This window comes from Nicotiana tabacum, chromosome 3, assembly GCF_000715075.1.
Source record: "Nicotiana tabacum cultivar K326 chromosome 3, ASM71507v2, whole genome shotgun sequence".
Taxonomy (NCBI): domain Eukaryota; kingdom Viridiplantae; phylum Streptophyta; class Magnoliopsida; order Solanales; family Solanaceae; genus Nicotiana; species Nicotiana tabacum.
In genome coordinates this window covers 58,069,095-58,094,195 of record NC_134082.1, presented here as the reverse complement: position 1 = coordinate 58,094,195, position 25,101 = coordinate 58,069,095, and positions in this window count along the sequence as shown.

Here is a 25,101-nt window from a genome sequence, read left to right as displayed (position 1 = left end):
AAAGCATATTCTCATTCCTGTTTTACCTGTTTATTGTTCAAATATGGCTTTATCACTATATTCTTAACATGTGGAAATTGTTTTGGGCTGAGTTCCCTGTTTTACTGAGATAGACCGAGGGTATGATTGTGAGATTGATGACTGAGATAGACTGAGAGTCTGATGGTGAGGTTAATGACTGAGAGAAGCCGAGGGCCTAGTTGTGAGGATTATATATCTATGGATCGGGCTGCACGCCGCAGCAATGTGTGTGTGTGTATATATATATATATATATATGGATCGGGCTAAACGCCGCAGTGATACTTTTATGGATCGGGCTGCGCGCCGCAGCAATATAACGCTTGGGCTGTAGGAGCCCCTCCGGAGTCTGCACACCCCAAGTGAGCGCAGTTGACTATTTATATGGATCGGGCTGTGCGCCGCAGCGATGCATGGATCGGGCTGCACGTCGCAGCAGTTACTTTGATTTCAGTTATTGTGAGAGATATACGGATCGGGCTGCACGCCGCAACTGTTACTATATGGTAGCAATTAAGCGTGAATGCTGAGTGCGAGTACTGATTGGTAAGAGTTGAGTCACGAGTGACAGAGAGGCTATCCCGAGGGGCGATAGATATATACATGCATATGAGTGGTGTTTTGCCTGAAAGGCCTGTTTATGGACTTATTGATTTCACTCCTCTTAAAATGAGTTTCTATCGAATATGTTGATTTATTGACTGTTTTCACTCATCTTTATATTGAACCTCTGTCGGAAAGTTGCACAAATGTTTTAAAACAACTTTTATTTAAACTGAGATTTATGAGATGTTCAGAAATTAATCACTAATTTGACATTGGTTATTTCCACTGAGATTTTCAAGTTATGAAGTGTTTGTGATTACTGTTTTTCCCGAGGGGATGTTTTACGAACTATGCTTTGCCCGAGGGGCCGATTATGACTTTAATCTCTATTATTATTTTAAATGGTATTGAACCCCTACTGAAACTGTTGGAAGGTATTTCAAAGATAATTTTTACTAAAAGCTGGATTTTAAAAGGGAAGATTGACTCGTATTATGATTTGAAAGCCTGTTGTGTTTATTGAACCCAGCGTAAATGCAGATTCATTGTTTTCTACTGCTCAGCCTTTATTTACTCTTATTACTTACTGGGTTGGAGTAATCACATTACTCTCTGCACCTCGTGTGCAGATTCAGGTATATCTGAACTCGGTAGCGGGTGTTGTTAGCTCAGCTACGGAGTCATCAGAGTTAGCAAGGTGGCTGCATGACGTTCGCAACACCTCTTCCTTCCCCTCATTGTTGTTACTGTATTTAGTACATTTTTAGACTTTTTTGTATTCAGACCTTGATAGTTGTTCATGACTAGTGGCACCCCGATGTCGGGTTGGTATTTTATTCCGCACTGTTATTTCAGGATTTTATTATGAAACATTGTTTAATTTAAAGACTTAAAAATGACTCTTAATGCTTAAAGGGTTAAGGTGAGTGTTGTGTCGGCTGGCCTTGTCTTCACGAGAGGCGCTATCACGACCGGGCCGGTTTGGGGTCATGACAATTATCTACCTCGTCTTTCCCTTCCTAGCCTTTTCTCGACCCCGAGAACTAGTAGGGTCATTGTTACCTTGACCCTTGCCTGTCATCTGCATAACATAATACATATTTAGATTGAAACATATAAGAAACTAGTTATAAAACGAGAGTGCTTTAAAAAACCAACTTTTTAATCCTTGTCGACGTATTGTTCCTCGTCTGAGAATTCCTCATCCTCACTTGTTTGATTTTCATCAATTGATTCTTCGTCCTCATTTTCTATATTCATTTATATCAACTTTTTCCAATATGTGTTCAGGATGTTCCAAATCATTTTCTAACTAATCGTGCACTATTTGGTGAACACTGAAGACATCGTTTTGATATGCAATACCTAACACATTCTCAACTTCCACCCTACCTACAAGCTTAGTTTTTATTACAACACACCAATCGGACTTATTCCACCGCAATGAATAAGGAGCATAATATACTTGCCTAACGTTATGTGCAATTATGAAAGAATCGTAGCGACCATACTCCCTCGTATGATTAGCGTCAATTATGTTGTATTAGTGGTGTACTCTTGTATCTCTTGTTGGATTTGGGTCAAACCACTTGCATCTTAAGAGTATTACTTTTTTATATGGCCAATCTGTATATTCTAGTTGTAATATTTCTTTGTCCACACCATAATAATCAATATCTCCAACTTGGTTTCCATCACCACCTTGAACCCACACCCTACTATTATTGCTATTTTTATTTTTAAAGCAATCCTCTGTATGAAACTTATAACCATTCAATACGCACTTAGGCATTGTTGTGACCTGAAGCTCAGGTCTCCAAGATATATCTTTCAAAAATTGAATTTACACTATTATTTGGATTATTTACCTACATAGTGTTAAAAGAATTCATAAGTTAGCATAACTGAATATATATATATATATATATATATATATATATATATATATATATAATAACATTATCAGGATAAACTTACAAACTGTTTGAACCACGTATCAAAACTCGTATATACAACATCATGGCCAAATTGACCCACGAAGTGACTATGACACATCAAATATTTTTATTAGTTGCATCAATACGTAATCATAGTAAATTTTATATTTTGATAATTAATAAATCAATACTTACTTGAAAATTGTACAACTTCGGGACAATTTAGAAACACATGAATTGTAGCTGCCTTATACTCCATATCACTCGAACTTCTCTTTCTAACATCCTTAGAACATCGGCCTGATTGATTGAATATGGACATTGGTGGATATAGTGGATCATTCACACATTCGATAGTGTGCCTATTGGGCCTATTCCTAGAACATGACACGTTACTCTCAAAATAATAAGAACAAAAATGGGCAGTTTCCTTTGCAAGATAGGCTTCGCATATATATCCTTCAATCATATTCCTCTGCTTAAAAGATTATTTGCATTTGCCAATTGTCCTACATAATGTCATATTATCTAGAACATTCAAATAAAATAGAATATTACATCAAACTTATAATATTACCTCCCAAAGGGATACATCCATCTGCATTGAACAGACCCTCCAAGTCGTGCCTCGTGTACAAGGTAGATTGGAAGGTGTTCCATCACATCAAAGAAACCACATGGAAATATTTTTTCCATCTTACTAGAAGTTACATGAATGTTCAGATCCATCCAAAGTAGGTTTTCTTCCCTTAATGTGGTAGAACACAAGTCTTTGAAAAACAAACTAATCTCTGTGATGGGTTTTCAAATTCTTTCAAGCAAACCACAAAATGCAATAGGCACTAGGGTCTCCATGAAAACATGACAGTCATGACTTTTTAAATGGCTAAACTTTCCTGCCTCCATATCTACTTTTTTTCCTAGATTCGACACATAACCCTCCGGCATCTTCAATTTCGTAACCCAATCACAAATTTATCATTTTTCCTCCAAAGTGAATGTATAACTTGCTTTGGGCTTGAACACCTTACCATTATTTGCTGTCTGCAAGTATAATTCAAGTCGCTTGCAATATTCTTGTAAGTTTATTCTAGCCTTCAGGTTAGAATGACACATAACACCAGGTGGTCGGTATGGCTTGGTCGATTTTTTCCTAATTTCTAGTAGTGACAAAACCCATGCTTAGATCATTTTTCGGAAAGTAGGGAAGATGAGAAAATATGAAGAGTGAATATGGGAGAAGAAATTTTGAAAGTCAAATTATTAGCAAAGTTATTTTCTTTGCCTCACCTTTTGCTACACCTTTTTGATGAGTCAACCCTAAACCATTAAATTAAGTGGCCAATTATGCGATTCTATTTACACAAGAAATATTATGCCTAGTTCACCTAGTTTTACGATTGTAGGGTTCAGTTGTTATTGTCCATTAACTAAATCGTTCAACGGATAGTCATCCTTATTTTGGAAGAACCTGATGAATCGAACGTATTGATCCGAATCTTCGTTTTATTATTTTTACCTTATGTAAGCGTGCACATTTTAGAGCTGATGGTGTGCTCTATTTTGTGTGGAGTAATATTTATAATCTTACTCATGAGAGTCTAATATGGAGTGGCTTGTATTTTTGTCACGACCCTAGTTCACCAACCGTGAACATGTCATGACGGCACCTAGTCTCCGTGACCAGGTAAGCCTAACACTTGCGGAAACATAATAATTGCGAAAAAATAGAATACCATATTTAATTATCTAAAAAGGAAATTTGTACTGAATGCCGCTCGGCATATACGACTCAATATCGCAAGACTAAAACAATCCCAAAAACCGGAACTTAAGGAAAAACCGGATTTTCAACAATTAGCTCGAGTATGCGCTCGTCACCTCACGTACAGGGCATTTCAATTATCAAATATAGCACATCCTAAGGGGAAAGGTCCCCCACACAAGGTTAGACAAACCACTTACCTCGAACCGGCTCAAAAACAACTAGAAACCACGCTTTTGCCACGAGTATTCGACTCTAAATGGCCCAAATCTAATCAATTCAATTGCATATCGTAAATATCATCTCAAACAAATGATCTTATGTTTTAATTCAAAGCTAATACGCGAAATTATGGAAAATGACCAAAATTCTCCTTGGGCCCACGTCTTGGAATCGGTAAAAATTTGTATTCCTAGAAACCTCGCACTCTCACGAGTATAACCATATGAAAATTATACAATTCCGACACTATTTGGTCCTTTAAATTATCATTTTACATTTTTAAAAGGTTTCACAATTTTCTTCCCAAATTCCCTCTCAAATCACGAATTAAATGATGAATTCAGTGTTAGATTCATGTATTCTAGCCAAATCTGAGTTAAAATCATTTGCCCCGATGAATTTCTTGAAAAACCTTCGAAAAATCGCCAAAATCCGAGTTCTTTAGGTCAAAATATTAAATAAAACCCAAAACCTCGTATTTATAGGTACCCCTCAGGTTTCCAGCTATTGCGGGCCGTACCAAAATTCACGCGGTCCGCGCGAGCCAATGCGGTCCGTGCAAAGGCAACGTGCGGCCATACAGGCCTCCCTCTACAGTGACAGGCTTTAGTATTTTCGCCATAACGTTTGCTAATGATGTCCAAATTGCGATATCATTACCTTTCTGAAAACTAGACACAAAGGGCTACAACTTTTGGTTTTGAATCACCTCAAAATTCCTTGTAGATCAAAAGATATGAGCTTACGAAGTAGGACCAGCGGGAGGGCCCTTCACCGCGGCCGCCCCCCACTTTGTGCGGTTCGCGCGATGCCTACCGCGGCCGCTTTTGTGCGGTCCGCACAACACTCAACGCGGGCGCACTAATTTTTGTGCGGACCGTGTGAGTGAGTTCTGGGGCCTGCAACCCCTGTAGACCTGCTACAACTATGATTTTTGCACCAAAACATCCCGGAACCTACCCGGAACTCCCGGAACTTCAAACCAATTATACCAACAGATCCCATGACATCGTTCAAACTTGATCAACACTTCGGAACGCTTATAACAACGTCAAATCACCAATTTCACATAGGATTCAAGCCTAAGAACTCCAAGAACTCTTAAATTATGTTTTCGATCAAAAACTGTATCAAATCTCGTCTGAATGTCCTGAAATTTTGCACACACATCCCAAATGACATGACGGAGCTACTGAAACTTCCGGAATTCCATTCCGACCCTCGGATCAAAATCTCACTATCGGACCGGAAACTTCAAAAATTCAAACTTCGGCATTTCAAGCGTAAATTAGCTACGGACCTCCAAAACACATTCCGAACACGCTCCCAACCCCAAATTCACCTAACGGAGCTAACGGAACCGTCGAATTTCCATTCCGAGGCTGTCTCCCAACTGTTCCAACTTCGGTCAACTTTCTAATACGTAAGCTCTCATTTAGGGACTAAGTGTCCCAAAACTCAAAACCGAGCATCCCGGCAAATCACATTAGCAGAAATAAACTTGGGGAAAGCAGTTAATAGGGGATCGGGGCATTAATTCTTAAGACGACTGGCCGGGTCGTCACATCCTCCTACACTTAAACATTCGTTCGTCCTCGAACGAGCATAGAGACATACCTGAAGTAGGGAAAAGATGAGGGTAATAGCTGCGCATATCCTGCTCGGTCTCCCAGGTCGCCTCCTCGACCGGCTGGCCCTGCCACTGAACCTTTACCGAAGAAATGTTCTTTGACCTCAACTTTCTAACTTGCCTGTCCAATATTGCCACTGGCTCCTCAACATAGGATAGATCCTTGTCCAGCCGGACTGAACTGAAATCCAGCACATGCGACGGGTCACCGTGATACCTCCGGAGCATCGAAACATGAAATACTGGATGCACTCCTGCCAAGCTGGGAGGTAAGGCAAGCTCATAAGCAACCCCCCCAACTCACCTCAATATCTCAAAAGGGCCAATAAACCTTGGACTCAACTTCCCTTTATTCCCAAATCTCATGACGCCCTTCATAGGCGAAACCCGAAGCAGAACCCGCTCACTAACCATATAGAAAACATCACGAACTTTCCGGTCCGCGTAACTTTTTTGTCTGGACTGGGCTGTACGGAGTCTATCTTGAATCACCTTAACCTTTTCCAAGGCACCCTGAACTAAGTCCGTGCCCAATAATCTAGCCTCGCCCGGCTCAAACCAACCCACCGGAGATCTATACCGTCTACCATATAAAGCCTCATACGGTACCATCTGAATACTGGACTGATAGCTATTATTGTAAGCAAACTCCGCCAATGGCAAGAACTGATCCCAAGACCCTCCAAACTTAATCACACACGCGCGGAGCATATCCTCAAGAATATGAATAGTGCGTTCGGACTGTCCGTCTGTCTGAGGGTGAAATGCTGTACTCAACTCTACCCGAGTACCTAACTCATGCTGAACGACCCTCCAGAACCGTGATGTGAACTGAATACCTCTATCTGAAATGATGGAAACCGGGATACCATGCAGATGAACAATCTCCCGGATATAGATCTCCGCCAATCGCTCTGAGGAATAAGTAGTACACACAGGAATAAAGTGAGCGGACTTGGTCAGCCAATCCACAATCACCCAAATAGCATCGAACTTTCTCAAAGTCCGTGGGAGCCCAACTACAAAGTCCATGGTGATCCGCTCCCACTTCCACTCCGGAATCTCTATCTGTTGAAGTAACCCACCTGGTCTCTGGTGCTCACACTTCACCTGCTGACAATTGAGGCACCGAGCTACAAATCCAACTATATCCTTCTTCATCCGCCTCCACCAATAGTGCTGCCTCAAATCCTGATACATCTTCGCGGCACCTGGATGAATAGAATACCGCGAACTATGAGCCTCCTCCAATATCAACTCCCGAATACCATCAACATTGGGTACACAGACCCGACCCTGCATCCTCAATACCCCATCATCACCAATAGTCACATCTCTGGCATCACCGTGCTGAACCTTGTCCTTGAGGACAAGCAAATGAGGGTCATCATACTGCCGCTCCCTGATACGGTCAAACAAGGAAGACCGAGAAACCACACAAGCTAGGACTCGACTGGGCTTCGAAAGGTCCAATCTCACAAACTGGCTGGCTAAGGCCTGAACATCCATTGCCATAGGCCTCTCTGATGCTGGTAGATATGCCAAACTCCCCAAGCTCTCTGCCCGGCAACTCAAAGCATCAGCCACCATATTGGCCTTGCCCGGGTGATACAAGATAGTGATGTCATAATTCTTCAACAACTCTAACCACCTCCTCTGGCACAAATTTAGATCCTTTTGCTTGAACAAGTGCTGCAAGCTCCGATGGTCAGTACAAATCTCACAAGGCACACCATATAAGTAATGGCGCCAAATCTTCAGGGCGTGAACAATGGCAGCTAACTCAAGGTCGTGAACATGGTAGTTCTTCTCATGTATCTTCAACTGTCTGGACGCGTAGGCAATCACCCTACCATCCTACATCAACACCGCTCCGAGGCCAACCCTCGAGGCATCACAATAGACTGTATAAGACCCCGAACCTGTAGGCAATATCAAAATTGGGGCTGTGGTCAAGGATGTCTTGAGCTTCTAAAAGCTCGCCTCACACTCCTCCGTCCACTGAAATGGAGCACCCTTCTGGGTCAACCTGGTCATAGGGGATGCAATCGATGAAACCCCTCCACAAAACGATGGTAGTAGCCAGCCAAACCAAGGAAACTGCGGATCTCAGTAGCTGAGGATGGTCTGGGCCAACTCTGCACGGCCTCTATCTTCTTCAGATCCACCTGAATACCTTCACTCGATATCAGGTGGCCTAAGAATGCCACTGAATCCAACCAAAACTCACATTTCGAGAACTTAGCATATAACTTCTTCTCTCTCAGAGTCTGAAGCACAGTTCCCAGGAGCTGCTCATGATCTTCCCGACTCCGGGAATACACCAGAATATCATCAATAAAGACAATGACGAACGAGTCAAGATATGGCCGGAACACACTGTGCATCAAATGCATAAAGGCTGCTAGGGCGTTGGTCATCCCAAATGACATAACAAGGAACTCGTAATGGCCATACCGAGTCCTGAAAGCAGTCTTCAGGATATCTAGTTCCCGAATCTTCAACTGATGGTAACCTGAGCGCAAATCAATCTTAGAAAACACCCGTGCGCCCTAAAGCTGGTCAAACAGATCATCAATATGAGGCAAAGGATAACTGTTCTTAACTGTAACTTTGTTCAATTGGCGATAATCAATACACATACGCATAGAACCATCTTTTTTCTTTACAAAAGAGACAGGAGCACCCCAAGGCGATACACTGGGCCGAATAAAACCCTTATCAAGCAATTCTTGTAACTGATCCTCAACTCTTTCAACTTAGGAGGAGCCATATGATATGGGGGAATAGAAATGGGCTGAGTGCCCGGCAACAGATCAATGCCAAAATCAATATCTCTATCAGGCGGCATGCCTGGAAGATCATCTAGAAACACATCGGGAAATCCCATACTACTGGAACTGAATCAACTGAAGGAGTATCAATACTGACGTCTCTCACATAAGCTAAATACGTGGCACACCCCTTTACAACCATACGTTGAGCTTTAAGAAAAGAGATAACTCTACTGGGAGTGTGATCTAAAGTACCACTCCACTCAACACGCGGAATACCTGGCATAGCCAGCGTCACGGTCTTGGCGTGACAATCAAGAATAGCATAATGGGGCGACAACCAGTCCATGCCCAGAATAATATCAAAATCAACCATCTTGAGTAATAATAGATCTGCTCTGGTCTCAAAACCACGAATAGTAACCAAACACGACCGATAAATGCGGTCCACAACAAGAGAATCTCCCATAGGAGTAGAAACATAAACAGGAGAACTCAACGAATCTCGGGCTACACCCAAATACGGAGCAAAATAAGAAAACACATAAGAATAAGTGGAGCCTGGATCGAATAGAACCAATGCATCTCTGTGGTATAATACCTATGACGACGGAATCGGAGACAACAACCTTGGTACGAGCAGGAATGGCATAATATCTGGCCTGGCCTCCCCCTCTAGGGCGACCTCTACCTCCACGACCTCTACCTCTAGCTGGCTGAGTAGGTGGGGTAGCAACTGGAGCTGTAACCATAGCCTGAGAACTCTGCGGGGCACGCTGTGGCTGAGAAGTCTGTGGAGGTGCACCCCTCCCAAGTCTAGGGCACTCCCTCACCAAGTGGCATGTGTCACCACACTCGAAACAAGCTCTGGAAGGACGTGGTGGCTATGACTGGCTAGGGCCAGGTCTGCTAGACTAACCTCTGAAAGCACCCCGTGCAGGAGGCGCGCTAGAAAACGGAGGTGCATAATATGGCTCCTGAGATCTGGGAGGAGTTGGAGCATTGCTGGCTGCTGGAAGAGTTGAATGAACGGGGCGACTCATATAGCCCCTACCATGACGACCTGCAGCTGGGGTACGAGCACCAGAATAATGGCCCGTCTCACGAGACCTCTTGGCCTCCCTCTCCTCCCTCTCCTCTCTCTCCCTAGCATGCATACCCTCAATCCTCCTAGCAATGCTCACCACCTGCTGATAAGAAGTGTCCATCTCCAAGTCACGAGCCATGCTAGATCTGATGGGAGGAATAAACCCCTCATTAAATCAGCGAACCCTCTCGTGGACGGTAGTAACCAAGGTTGGTGCATGCCTAGCCAATCTGGTGTAACGGATAGCATACTCTGAAACAGTCATAGCTCCTTGGTGCAAATGCTCAAACTCTGCGTGCCATGCGTCCCTGAGGCTCTGAGGAAAGAACTCTCTCAAGAACATATCTGAGAACTGGGTCCAAGTCAGTGAAGCAGCCTCGTCTGGACTGTCTAACTCATAGGTGCGCCACCACTCATAGGCGACTCCCCAAAGTTGGAAAGCAGTGAAGGAAACCCCGCTCGATCTGGTAATACCCATAGTGCGAAGAATACGGTGGCAATCCTCCAGAAATCCCAAGGCATCATCTGTCGCTAGCCCACTGAAAACCGGAGGATCATACTTCTTGAACCTCTCGAGTCTCCGCTGCTCATCCTCAGAAGCAGCTGCCCCATCCTCGGGCTGAACTGGTACTGTATTCTGTACAGGAATGATCTCTGGGACCTGCTCAACCTGCACTCACTGCTCAAGAGTGCGGGCGGCGGGAGTCTGTGCCCCTCCCCCGGCCTGGGATGTGGCTGCAGCAAGGGGAAGCAACCCTGCCTGAGCCAGCGTTGTGTACATACTCATAAACTGTGCCAATGTCTCTTGAAGGGCTGGAGTAGTAGTCGTTGTAGGCGTGTCGGGTGCCTGAACTCCGGCTTGATCTGCTGGCGGTACCTCAGCGGCAGCTCGCGCAGGTGCTCTGGCTGCACCCCGTGCGTGTCCACGGCCTCTGCCCCGACCCCTACCTCTGACGTCTGCAGGAGGGGGTGCGGGTGCCTGATCGTCCCGAGTAGCACGTGTCCTCACCATCTGTGAGAGAATAGAAGACAGAAGTTTAGAATTGATGTCAAAAATATCGCACGACAATGAGATAAATGAAGTGAAGAATTTCCTAAACAGTTACATAGCCTCTCGTAGATAAGTACAGACGTCTTCGTACCGATCAGTGAGACTCTAATAAACCGGCCTGTATTCCGTGACTCCTATGAACCTAGAGCTCTGATACCAACTTGTCACGACCCTAGTTCACCAACCGTGAACATGTCATGACGGCACCTAGTCTCCGTGACCAGGTAAGCCTAACACTTGCGGAAACATAATAATTGCGGAAAAATAGAATACCATATTTAATTATCTAAAAAGGAAATTTGTACTAAATGTCGCTCGGCATATATGACTCAATATCTCAAGACTAAAACAATCCCAAAACCTAGAAACTCACGGGAAAACACAGGTTACAGAAATGTATAGTGAGGCTCCAAACTCCAGAATATCTAACAAACGGAAGGAAGGAGAACTAAGAACTAAAGATAGAATAAAGAGGGAGACTCGTCGGTCTGCGGACGCAGCAGATCTACCTCGAAGTCTCCGTAGTCCTCCTGCCTCACTGATAGTGCGCCTGAGTAGAGGTACCTGGATCTGCACATAAAAAAAACATGCGCAGAAGAGGCGTGAGTACACCACAGCGGTACTCAATAAGTGCCAAGCCTAACCTTAGTTGGGTAGTGACGAGGAAGGTCAGGGCCCTACTGAGGTTATATAAAATATAAAGATGGCAGGATAAGATAAGCAGTGCAATTGAGAACCTACAGTAAGAACCTATGCAGGATAATAAGAGTACAATAACGGAAACAATGATGAAAGCAAACCATAAGGAAAGTAACCGGGGATCTCTAAGTATCCCGAGGATCTCTTAGTATCCTCGATATGTACTAGGGATCTCTTGGCATCCCGAGGATCTCTCGGTATCCTCAATATAAGTCAGGGATCTCTTGGTATCCCGAGGATCTCTTGGTATCCTCAATATGTACTAGGGATCTCTCGGTATCCTCAATATATGTACGGGGGATCTCCCGGGAATCTAACCCGTAGTCCCAAAGTAAATGTGCAGGGGGAATCTCTCGGGAATCTAACCCGTAGTCCCAATTTAAAACACAGAGCAGCAACACAAGAATATTAAATTAAAAGCTAATTTCGTACCAAGTAAACATTTACTTCTAGCCTAACATGCTTCACGTAATGCAATTTAAGCAAATAGGCAATTAAGTCAACTAAACATGCCTTTCTAGACTAGCAACATGCTAAATTCATAAGTAGAATAAAACAAGAAAAGAACTCAATTGAAATACTTAAGGAAAAACCGGATTTTCAACAATTAGCTCAAGTACGCGCTCGTCACCTCATGTACAGGGCATTTCAATTATCAAAGCACATCCTAAGGGGAAAGGTCCCCCACACAAGGTTAGACAAGCCACTTACCTCGAACCGGCTCAAAATCAACTAGAAACCATGCTTTTGCCACGAGTATCCGACTCCAAATGGCCCAAATCTAATCAATTCAATTGCATATCATAAATTTCATCTCAAACAAATGATCCTATGTTTTAATTCAAAGCTAATACGGGAAATTATGGAAAATGACCAAAATGCCCCTAGGGCCCACATCTCGGAATCGGTAAAAATTTATATTCCCAGAAACCTCGCACTCTCACGAGTCTAACCATATGAAAATTATACAATTCCGACACTATTTGGTCATTTAAATCATCATTTTACATTTTTGAAAGGTTTCACAATTTTCTTCCCAAATTCCCTCTCAAATCACGAATTAAATGAAGAATTCAGTGTTAGATTCATGTATTCTAGCCAAATCTGAGTTAAAATCACTTGCCCCGATGAATTTCTTGAAAAACCTTCGAAAAATCGCCAAAATCCGAGCTCTCTAGGTCAAAATATTAAATAAAACCCAAAACCTCGTATTTATAGGTACCCCTCAGGTTTCCAACTACTTCGGGCCGCACCAAAACTCACGCGGTCCGCGCAAGCCAGTGCGGTCCGCGCAAAGGCAACGTGCGGCCACACAGGCCTCCCTCTGCAGTGACAGGCTTTAGTATTTTGGCCATAACTTTTGCTACTGATGTCCAAATTGCGATATCATTATCTTTCTGAAAACTAGACACAAAGAGATACAACTTTCGGTTTTGAATCACCTTAAAATTCCTTGTAGATCAAAAGATATGAGCTTCCGAAGTAGGACAAGCGGGAGGGCCCTTCACCGCGGCCGCGCCCCACTTTGTGTGGTCCGCACGATGCCTACCGCGCCGGCGCCCGCTTTTGTGCGGTCCGCACAGCACTCAACGCGGGTGCACTAATTATTGTGCGGACCGTGTGAGTGAGTTCTGGGGCCTGCAACCCCTGTAGACCTGCTACAGCTATGATTTTTGCACTAAAACATCCCGGAACCTACCCGGAACTCCCGGAACTTCAAACCAATTATACCAACACATACCATGATATCGTTCAAACTTTATCAACACTTCGGAACGCTTATAACAACATCAAATCACCAATTTCACATAGGATTCAAGCCTAAGAACTCCAAGAACTCTTAAATTATGTTTTCGATCAAAAACTGTATCAAATCTCGTTCGAATGACCTGAAATTTTGCACACACATCCCAAATGACATGACGGAGCTACTGAAACTTCCGGAATTCCATTCCGACCCTCGGATCAAAATCTCACTATCGGACCGGAAACTTTAAAAATTCAAACTTTGGCATTTCAAGCGTAAATTAGCTACGGACCTCCAAAACACATTCCGAACACGCTCCCAGCCCCAAATTCACCTAACGGAGTTAACGGAACCATCAGATTTCCATTCCGAGGCTGTCTCCAGACTGTTCCGACTTCGGTCAACTTTCTAACACTTAGGCTCTCATTTAGGGACTAAGTGTCCCAAAACTCAAAACCGAGCATCTTGGCAAATCACATTAGCAGAAATAAACTTGGGGAAAGCAGTTAATAGGGGATCGGGGCATTAATTCTTAAGATGATCGGTCGGGTCGTCACAATTTTCCTTTGGATAAGTTGTAGTTTTATCTTCTTCTTTTTTCATTTAGTTCTGCTACGTCTATCTTCTTGATATGTTACACGACTTTTAAGATATACGGTTTGTGACCTTCTCTTGGAATTGTCTCAATCCGTCCTGATTGTTAATGTTATTTTCATGTTTCTTATCTTCATATCTTCTATATTATATTAAAAGGAGAGTATTAAAGCATGTGGTTAAACCAAGTAGCATATTGTGAAAATGCCACTTGACACTTTTAAGACATAATCTAATTAGATATAATATAGATATTTAATATATTTCCTTTTTTGCTTACAAAAAAGACCAACAACTTGGCATTTGGTAATAAAGAATTTGGAAAGGGAATAATAAAAATCGATAATCTGTAATGGAATTAATGATAGTGGATTCACCTATTGTTTTTAATATGGTAGCACCTGGCACTTGGTAATAAATAATAATGTGGAAAGAGAATAATTAAAATTGACAATTTTGTAGTGTAACTAATGATATTAGAATTAATTATGGTTAATTACTAACTAATTAGCATATTTCGTATGCAACTTTCACAACATAGTTAGGTGATGAGAAAAAAGGACGAAATATTCTAATGGTATTGTCCTAAAAAACGGAAGAATTTTTTTTTTACGAAACGTACTACGAAAATAGAGATAGTATGAGTCTAATTATACTTTAAGTAGAAATGACTTTTATATATATGTTTACTTTTAATTAAAAGATACAAAAAATTTAAATTTTGAATTTGAGTTTGAACTGAAAGACAAAAATAATTGAATCTAATCTATATCATGATTCATGATAAGATATATTTTTATATTATAATACATGAACCATCCAGTTCAATTGTTAGAGATGAAATTCAGTCCTTTGTTAACAACAGGGTAAGGATATCAGTAGTTGATTATGTAACGACTTCTATTAGAAATAAAGCTACTTTAAAAAATAATAAATCCATGCCCACTCTCCAAACTCAAGAGAGATTGCAAGGCTTAAAGAGAAAATTAAGTTGCTTGAACTTTAAGTAAAATAATATTATTCTTCTCTAATCTTGAAAAAGCAGGGTAGTTTGCAAAGTAAAAAATTACTTGGCACTTTTTCGAATAAAATCTAAAAATAAGAGATATTTACTACAATAAAGACTCAGCTATATTATGGAAAGAATATATACTATGACTTTAATTTTTAACCCACCAATCGGACTTATTCCGCCGCAATGAATAAGGAGCATAATATACTTGCCTAACGTTATATGCAATTATGAAAGAATCATAGCGATCATATTCCCTCGTATGATTAACGTCAATTATGTTGTATTAGTGATGTACTCTTGTATCTCTTGTTGGATTTGGGTCAAACCACTTGCAACTTAAGAGTATTACTTTCTTATATGGCCAATCTGTATATTCTAGTTGTAATATTTCTTTGTCCACACCATAATAATCAATATCTCCAACTTGGTTTCCATCACCACCTTGAACCCACACCCTACTATTATTGCTATTTTTATTTTTAGAGCAATCCTATGTATGAAACTTATAACCATTCAATACGTACTTAGACATTGTTGTGACCTGAAGATCATGTCCTCAAGATATATCTTTTAAAAATTGATTTACACTATTATTTAGATTATTTACCTACATAGTGTTAAAAAAATTCATAAGTTAGAATAACTGAAATATATATATATATATATATATATATATATATAGCGGGAACTTTAGAAGAACATTATCAGGATAAACTTACAAACTGTTTGAACCACGTATCAAAACTCGTATATACAACATCATGGCCAAATTGACCCACGAAGTGACTATGACACATCAAATATTTTTAGTAGTTGCATCAATATGTAATCACAGTAAATTTTATATTTTGATAACTAATAAATCAATACTTACTTAAGAAATGGTACAACTTCGGGACAATTTAGCAACACATGAATTGTAGCTGACTTATACTCCATATCACTCGAGCTTCTCTTTCTAACATCCTTAGAACATCGGCCTGATTGATTGAATATGGACATTGGTGGATATAGTGGATCATTCACACATTCGATAGTGTGCCTATTGGGCCTATTCCTAGAACATGACACGTTACTCTCAAAATAATAAGAACAAAAATGTGCAGTTTCCTTTGCAAGATAGGCTTCACATATAGATCCTTCAATCATATTCCTCTGCTTAAAAAATTGTTTGCATTTGCCAATTGTCCTACATAATGTCATGTTAGCCAAGAACATTCAAATAAAATAGAATATTACATCAAACTTATAATATTACCTCCCAAAGGGATACATCCATCTGCATTGAACAGGCCCTCCAAGTCGTGCCTCGTGTACAAGGTGGATTAGAAGGTGTTCCGTCACATCAAGGAAACCACATGGAAATATTTTTCCATCTTACTAGAAGTTACATGAATGTTCAGATCCATCCAAAGTAGGTTTTCTTCCCTTAATGTGGTAGAACACAAGTATTTGAAAAACAAACTAATCTCTGTGATGGGTTTTCAGATTCTTTCAAGCAAACCACAAAATGCAATAGGCACTAGGGTCTCCATGAAAACATGACAGTCATGACTTTATAAATGGCTAAACTTTCCTACCTCCATATCTACTTTTTATTCTAGATTCGACGCATAACCCTCCGACATCTTCAATTTCGTAACCCAATCACAAATTTATCGTCTTTCCTCCAAAGTGAATGTGTAACTTGCTTTGGGCTTGAACACCTTACCATTATTTGCTGTCTGCAAGTATAATTCAAGTCGCTTGCAATATTCTTGTAAATTTATTCTAGCATTCGGGTTAGAATGACACATAACACCAGGTGGTCGGTATGGCTTGGTCGATTTTTTCCTGATTTCTAGTAGTGACAAAACCCATGCTTAGATCATTTTTCGGAAAGTAGGGAAGATGAGAAAATATGAAGAGTGAAGATGGGAGAAGAAATTTTTGAAAGTTTTCAAATTATTAGCAAAGTTATTTTCTTTGCCTCTCCTTATGCTACACCTTTTTGATGAGTTAGCCCTAAACCATTAAATTAAGTGACCAATTATGCGATTCTATTTACACAAGAAATATTATGCCTAGTTCACCTAGTTTTACGATTGTAGGGTTTAGTTGTTATTGTCCATTAACTAAGTCGTTCAACGGATAGTCATCCTTTATTTGGTAGAACCTGATGAATCGAACGTATTGATCCGAATCTTCGTTTTATTATTTTTACCTTGTGTAAGCATGCACATTTTAGAGCTGATTGTGTGATCTATTTTGTGTGGAGTAATATTTATAATCTTACTCATGAGAGTCTAATATGGAGTGGCTTGTATTTTCCTTTGGATAAGTTGTAGTTTTATCGTCTTCTTTTTTCATTTGGTTCTGCTACATCTATCTTCTTGATATGTTACACGACTTTTAAGATGTACGGTTTGTGACCTTCTCTTGGAATTCTCTCAATCCGTCCTGATTGTTAATGTTATTTTCATGTTTCTTATCTTCATATCTTCTATATTATATTAAAAGGAGAGTAGTGAAGCATGTGGTTAAGCCAAGTGGCGTATTGTGAAAATGCCACTTGACACTTTTAAGACATAATCTATGTGACGACCCGACCCGTTGTCTCGTGAGTTACCACCCCATTTTCCCCATTTCCTATTTCTTTATGCTTCATTATCAGTGTTGGGTGTGAACGAGTTGATTTGGATTGGTTTTAGTAGGAAATGAGACACTTAGTCTCTTTAAGGAATGTTTGTTTTGGAAAAGTCAATCGGACGTTGACTTATGTGTAAATTATCTCGGATCAGAATTTTTATGTTTTGTCTAGATCCATTACATAATTTATCACTTTGAAGCGCGATCGGAATTGGTTTTCGAGGTCCGGTATGGAATTTGGCTTGAATTGGCGAAAGTAGTATTTTAGCGATTTCCGGTTGATAGGTGAGATTTTGATCCAAGGGTCAGAATAGAATTCCGAGAGTTGCTGTAGCTTCATTATGTTATTTGGGATGTGTGTACAAAATTTCATGTCATTCGGAGGTGATTTGGTCGGGTTTTTTATCAAATGCGTGTTTCGGAAGTTTTTGGAAAACTTAGGCTTGAATTCGATGTGAATTAATGGTTTTGATGTTGTTTGAGGTGTTTTGTTGATTGGAAAAAGTTTGAATGATGTTATGGGGTGTGTTGGCATGTTTGGTCGGGGTCACATGAGGCTCGGATAAGTTTTGGAAGAGTTTTTGGAAGATTTTTGCCGTTTTGAGCATAAGCACGTAATGATCCAAAGGTCCATTTTTAGTTCTAGAGATCGAAATTTTATTTCGAGATTACCAGAATTTAAATAATGAATTATAGGAGTGTCTGGAAAGTTTGGTCTAATTTCATCAAGTCGCGATTGAGTTTTTGACGCAAAACATGAGTTAATTGTTTAACGAGCGAAATGGATATCGCACTAAGCAAACGAGCTCCGAATTGATTTTTGATTGAAGGACTATGTTCTTATCATTATTTATGACTCATAGAAACAAGAATCATCGAATTCCGAGTTCGTATGGTGGAGTTAGAGCCTTTTTAGTGAAAATAAATATTGCTGGTGCAGAAGGTTCTGGTGTGCACCTTTAGCGACCAAATTTGGGACTTTTAGCGACGGGAATGGGTCTTTTAGCGACCAGATTCGGGTTATTAATGCTGTTCTGGTTTTCTTTGCTCATTTTCACATTTTTTAGTGAAAGAACACGGATTGGGGCGATTTTTGAGCAAGAAATCATGGGAAATCTTGAGGTAAGTCACTTGTGATCATTTCTACTCGATAATATTGAATTATCATCGAATAATCTGAGTAGATTACATGTTTTTGAGGAGTAAATTGGGGATTTAAGCCTAGAGATTTGAAAATAAGATTTGAATATTTGAGGGTCGAGTTGATGTCCGATTTTGGTAAATTTTATATGTATAGACTCGTGGCAAGATAAGGAATCCATTGATGTTAATTTTTCTGAATTTCGAAAAGTGGGCCCGTGGCTCGGGTTTTGCCAAATTTTGGGATTTTGATGTTTTTTAGTTATTTTCCATTGGGTATTGTTCCTACAGCATAATGTGACATATTCGTTCTAATTTTGGATAGATTCGACGCACAAAGAGGCCAATTCGGGGGGCAAAGGCGTCGCGAATTAAAGAAATAGCCGGTTTGAGGTGAGTAATTGATGTAAATGATGTCCTGAGGGTTTGAAACCCCGGAATTTCACATCATAACGCTATATTGAGGTGACTTGCACGCCGGATAACGGGCGTGGGGTAGAGCGCCATTGGGGATTGTGACTTGGTTCGTCCCGAGAGATGTTTTTTACCGTGTTTTCTACTTGAACTAAATTGAGAATCTTCCTTACTTAGATTTGATTGTTACATTTGGGCTTCTTTCCAATTATTTGAATCCTTCAGGGATTTTGATATCACTGTTTTCGCATATTTTGCATATCATTTGATCTCAGTCCAAGGTTTTAAATACTGTTTTGCAAACTCAGCCATCTTTCTAAGATTTGAAAACTTAAATGATATTTCTAAATGATATTTCGGGCTGAGAACTATTGTTTTACGAATGCCCAAGGGGCTTATGACGATTTCTGGACTGAGCATGGATCGGGATGCGTGCCGCAACGGTGTTGCATTGATATTGAGGTCGAGAGCCTAGTTGATTACATTGATATTGAGGCCGAGAGCCTGGTTGATTACATTGATATTGAGGCCGAGAGCCTGGGTGATTATACTGATATTGATATGAGGCCGAGGGCCTAGATTTGATGCCACGAGATGGCTTGATACTGTGCTTGGGATGTAGGAGCCCCTCCGGAGTCTGTACACACCCCCAGTGAGCGCCGTCGACGATAAATAAATATGGATGGCTCAGGCTGCACGCCACAGTGGGTACCAGAGGGTACTGTCATATGCATTGCATTGCACTCATGCATTTATTCCTTATCTGCATTATCTGCCATAATAATTATGTGCTCTTATTTCATTGACTGATTGCTTCATACTGTTCTGAGCCTGAGGGCCTGATACTGTTCTGAGATACTGAGCCCGAGGGGCCGATTTCTACTTATTATTTTGATACTAAGCCCGAGGGGCAGATTTCTAATTACTATTTTGATACTGAGACCAAGGGGCATATTTCTACTTGTTATTTTGATACTGAGCCCGAGGGGCAGATTTCTACTTATTGTTTTGATATTGAGCCCGAGGGGCAGGTTTCTACTTGTCATTTTACTACCAAATTACTTGTTTTACTGGTTTAAAAGAAATTTCACATGATATTTCACTGAATTATTATTTTAAATGATTTCACTGCTTCTGTATAGAATGTTGTGCGCCTTAACATGTTTTCTTACCTTCAGTCATTATTTATATTTATTACTCACTGGGTCGGAGTACTCACATTAATCCCTGCACTATGTGTGCAGGTACAGGTATTCTTGAGGCATAGAGCGAGTTTTCTGCTGTTAAGTTTTCATTGGAGTTATCGAGGTAGCTGCATGGCGTTCACAGACCCGTTTTCTCCCTTATCTTCTGTTATTTATGATATCTTCAGATTTTGTTCCTAATTCCATACTTTGTAGAATTTTAGTAAACTCTGTAGTAGCTCATGACTTGTGACACCCCGGTTAGGGCTGAGTTGGGTTGGATTTCCATATTTTATCTATACTTTCCGCTATTGGATATTATTAAACCATGTTTATACTATAATTGTGTTAACTAATTGTCTTAAAAGGATGAATTGGGTTGAATGGCTGGCCTTGTCTTCATGAGAGGCGCCATCATGACCAGGTTTGGGAATTGGGTCGTGACAAGTTGGTATCAGAGCCTAGGTTACTAGGTCTCGCGAGTCATGAGCAGGTTTAGTAGAGTCTCGCGGATCTGTACGGAGACGTCTGTATTTATCCTCGAGAGGCTGCAGAACCTTTAGGAAAACTTCATATTCTTGAATTCTTATCGTGCGTCCTTGATTCAGCTGGAAAAAAAGTAACTCTTACAATTCCATCCACGTGTTCGTATGCGCGAACGAGCGCTCAGTATTAGATGTGCCTTGATGGCTTGTAATTCCCTGGACGAAGGGCGAGATGTAATCGCTATGAGTTTGATGTTAGGCCAGTCTGGAGGACTTGAGGCTGGATCCTTGCCTATGGCTTGAGCACCGAAGTGCTGATTGTGCGAGCAAGAGTTTTGAAATTATATGTCCGGTATTGTCCCTATTAGTGGGAATGATGATTGGATAGCCACGTGAGGAGTATGTTAGTACTGCGAGATATATCTATATGACTTGGAGGTGACGAGGAAGGGCGTCAGGATAATAGATGAACTATTAAGTGTTTAATTTTCATTGTGATCTGATGTGTAGCCCCGAGTTATGGGCGCGTGAAGAATCTTTTCATGTCTCCTGTTTGGAGTGAAGTAAATTTCATGTTACGGTATGAGTTTAGACTCAGGAAGACTAAGTGATTGTGTAATGTGAATGACGGTGGAAGGTATACAAAAATATTAATTAGAAGTGAAACATATGGGTTATCTCCTGCGGAGTGTTCTAAGGTGGTGCGATTCTTATACTGTCTATTAAAGATCTCATTTACAAGTAAAGAATATGCGTTGAAATCTAAATTTGGTCGCCTAGAGAGTGGGCTTAACTGTTATGTGAGTGAATGCAAGAATTGCAGAAGAGTTAAAATTCTAGATGATTTGTGTTTCCACAAGCTTATGAAGGAGTGAGTTCAATCTCACTATGGTATTACGACAATAATAGAGTATGTGCGTTATGATTTATTGAGTGCGTTTTGATCTATGTCTTTGAGCCAAGTTGGGGAGTTTGCTATTAAATAAGTTGATTGCATGATTTTGTGCTATATTGGTTCCAGTTTGAGGCGTGTTGGTGAGTCGGTTATTGCTTACGGGGATTAAGGTCGATCAGGCGGTGGACGGGCCTGTTTTTTTTTTTTTATGTTATTGCTTCAAATGCTGTCATTACAGGAATTGTCCAGTCTGCCACAGATATGCCTCTGTATTATTCGATCCCGGTTCCACCTATTCTTATGTGTCCTCGTATTTTGCTCATTATTTGGGTACGCCCCGAGAGTTTCCTTCTTTACCTGTTCATGTATCTACCCCGGTGGGCGATACTGTTATTGTGGACCGTGTGTACCGGTCATGTGTTGTGATTATTGAGGGTCTGGAGACCCGAGTTGATCTATTTCTATTGAGCATGGTGGACTTTGATGTTATATTGGGCATGGATTGGTTATTTCTGTGTCATGTTATTCTAGACTGTCATGCTAAGACAGTTACTTTGGCTATGCCGGGTGTACCGCGGATCGAGTGGCGTGGTATGACTGATTATATTCCTAGCAGAGTAATTTCTTTCTTGAAAGCCCAACGTATAGTTGGGAAGGGTTGTCTGTCATATCTAGCGTTTGTGCTAGATGTTGGAGTTGAGACTCCTAGTATTGATTCTATCCCAGTTGTGAGGGATTTTTCATCCATTGCATCGCCCTTGACCAAGTTGACTCAGAAGGGTGCATCATTTGTATGGTCGGACGAATGTGAGAAGAGCTTTCAGAAGCTCAAGACAGCTTTGACCACAACTCCAGTGTTGGTTTTGCCATCAGTTTCAGATTCATATACTGTATATTGTGATGCTTTACAGATGTTTTATGGCAATATTTTTGGGTTGGTGACCTACATGGCCTGGTCAAGCCAGAGGAATTCTGTTTTGATAACTTGGGTATGTGTGAGCAGATTTGAAAGTTTTCTTGATGGTTTTTACTATAGTTCGAGCCGGATATCTTCTACCGGTGTGCGGAACATATTGTATATTACGAAATCCTCCTAAATGGGAGCAAATAGAAGATTTCTAACTGCCGGAATGTAATTTTCCTATAGCCCAGAAATTTCTAATGAGATTTTGTGTTTGCAACAAGATGGCATGATAGACGTGGTGTGTGGTACATGATTAATATTTTCATGTGCAACGTGGCAGTTCATTCTTAAAGGGAAGGTCACGAGTTCTGGATGGAATAGTCAGTTTCAGGTATTTAGATGAATGTTATAACTGCTCGGTAAGACCTTAGAAGGGTGCACACTATATTTTAACCAACAAATGTCTATTGGTATTTCAACACCCACTTGGTTGATCGACTGCCAATATTTCGATCTTGCTATGTATTGTAGGAAAATTTTGAGAATAATTATCATGAAATGATCGTACTTTAGGGATGTGTCAGTCATTGAGTGCTGAGGTTGTGATCAGTTACGGTGATTTATATAATCTAGGAATTTGGAGACGGGGAATTCTCAAAAATATACTATTTCGGGATTGTGGCATGTTTGAGGTGAGTGTCTTATCTAAACTCTTTGGATGCACTAGTTGAGCTAATTGATGGTGATAACTTTGCGTTGTGAGCACGAATATATGTGAGGGTTGAACCTGTGTGCAAGCGCCGAGCTAATATTCATGCTCGGAAGATACGTAGGCTATGATATGCCTAGAGTGGGATATTGGGCTAAGGTATAATGTTTCTGGTATTCGTAACTCTGTTAAGAACTATCTGGACTATACTTGAGATTTCCAAGATGCTAAATTCTAGAACAAACTTGGTAATTACTAATTCTGTATTAACTTGCTAATTTGAGCTATGACAGCGCAGTTTGCTCATGCCTACGATATAAAGTGTTATTTATTCCAGTCAAGGAGAATGAGAATCTTGTTTCAGTTAGCATATACATGTGTACTTGTTGGATTGCTTCTATATGATATGCTTGGACTGGAGGTCTGTGACCGTGCCAGGTGGATTATGTTATTGGCAGCTAAGTTGCTCGTGAGGTTGATGTCAATGTGAGCTATAGAAGAGCCGATTATTATTGTTCTATTCATATATCTTGGTTCCACTGTGATTGACGAGCCCATAGCATATTGTTGGGGTGGTACTTGTGGAACTTGCAAAGCGGCTCTTTTCTTTAAGGTATTCTTCCTTTTTGGGGTAACCGGATGGCGCAATAGTGAGGTTTTCCGGTATGGCATTGTATTATGTATTTCTCTGTGGGTATGGTGATTCACTGGTGGTACTAGATATCAAATTGCACTTGGTTGATGATTTTGAGCATGGTGACTTGGGGCGTCTCATGTGAACTAGTGTCTGGATAGGGTCGCGCATGGCAGCGAAGCTATGTAGAGATATGACCTTCCGGGTTAGATACGTGTGTTATATTTCTATGATGTGAGACGGGTTCTCAGCCTTGTGTTGTGGTGGTACTGGTGAGCTTGAGGTACAACTATTTCGTTTGAGTCATTTTCATGAATTGAGTATGCTCGAACTGTTTTTATTGGCGCGCGTATTGTGCGAGTGGTGGCTTAGACCTGTATTGATGTGTCATATCACTAGAATAATGTGTTGGATTAGAAGAGATCAGTGGGATCATTAATGAGTACGAACGGATTTGATTTCAGCATGTTGGAAGGATAATATCGAGCTTCGGCTCAGAAATTTGATGTAGCATTTGCCAAAGGAGAAGTAGCATTTGGCAATATGTAAAAGTGTTGAGACGACACTTTAGTTGATAAGAGTTTTTCTATCGGTATTCGGGTGTTATGTGCAACTGCTGTGATTAGAAGTTATCACTACAAGCGTTTGAGTTATGTGGTCTATCATGTAATTGCACCTGAGGTTGCAGGTATCGGTTATTACAGCTGGTTCGGGCTTATTCTGAATATAGATGTGAGGTTCTAATCTTGTGTATGATTTCGGAAGGTGCAGTGTGGTTCTATGGTTTATGGACTAGATGGATTGTGAAATTTCAGCTATGTTGTGTTATCGGACCTATGCGAGATGGGGTAGTGTGGGATCACCCACGGGTATATTCTTGGTAAGGTCGTTCAACTATTGGTTGGCTTCTAGGACAACTCTGGGTACGCTCGAGGACAAACATTTGTTTAAGTTGAGGAGGATGTGACGACCCGACCCGTCGTCTCGTGAGTTACCGCCCCGTTTTCCCCATTTCCTATTT